Here is a 1,215-nt window from a genome sequence, read left to right as displayed (position 1 = left end):
TATGTATATGTATATATAAATTATGTGTTTATATATATATATGTGTATATATACTTATAGATATCTGTGTGTGTGTATGCGTGCATGTTATATGTGGACATTCACCCTAGTGCTGTTCGTATAATCATATTGATTTGGGAAGTTTCCGTCTTAAAAAAATTCCTCTTATGTATTTTGTTCACAAACGTATGTAAGGTGTTTATTTGTTACTATCTTATGTAAGATTGTTCTGCTCTAACGTATGGGATACAAGATATTTTTTGTGCCGACCATATTGATGAATTTTGTTCACTAGAATTTGAGAGGCATTCGTTTATCGGTTGATTCGCTTTCTACACAGCATCGACGAGGAAGTGCCATGCTCAAGGCTACGAGTTTCGCAAGTTTACACCGACAACAATGTAAGCAATGACCGTCATATACTTGCATATGCACGTATATATATTCTATTCTACGAATGTATTGAAACAGCGTATGTCCTTCATGTGTTCTGCTTACTGTTGAATGCAAGCCGATTGTATTTGTAGGTAATCACTATTGTATGTTTACATATATATGTGTATACCTGTGTAGTTATGGACATACTTATAAACACTATCTAGTTAGTGTTCGAATATATATACACTTTTGTTCGGCCTATTGTTGTCAAGGGCATGCCGGTGATATTCTACGTATGTACGCGACAGCGTATCTAGCGCTGCAGAATTCTGAACATGTATGGTGCTGTAAGTATCGAAGTACGGATACAACCGATTCGTGGAACATAATATTTGTTGCGTAAATCTGCACCCTCTCGGACAACGGGACAACGCTCCTGCACTCACATACACACACGTATTTATTGTAGACCAGCATACAATGGTTAAACCAGCGGAAATTGAGGGCCAAAACATTTTTCCCTTAGTACGCGAAGGTGTACTCGTAGGGAATGTATGTGTAAGTACTTTTTGCATATCTTACTATACATCCTGACATTTGTTATGATATATTGTGGTTTGAGGTTACTTCCAAGTCTGAGTATCAATACGTCACTAGAATAATCCGCTCATTTGTATATTAAATCTTCCCTATTGTAGCACCCAAATTGCCATATAGGAAACCATCGTTCCTCACCAACGAATCCTTTGACCAAATGGTATGTCTTGATTCTGCCCTCGATTACTCAGAATATATATATATATATATATAATTCATATATATATATAGATATATATA

The sequence above is a fragment of the Sphaeroforma arctica genome, assembly GCF_001186125.1.
Source record: "Sphaeroforma arctica JP610 unplaced genomic scaffold supercont1.726, whole genome shotgun sequence".
NCBI lineage: Eukaryota > Ichthyosporea > Ichthyophonida > Sphaeroforma > Sphaeroforma arctica.
The sequence above is the reverse complement of the archived record's forward strand: the minus strand, read 5'-3'. Positions refer to the sequence as shown.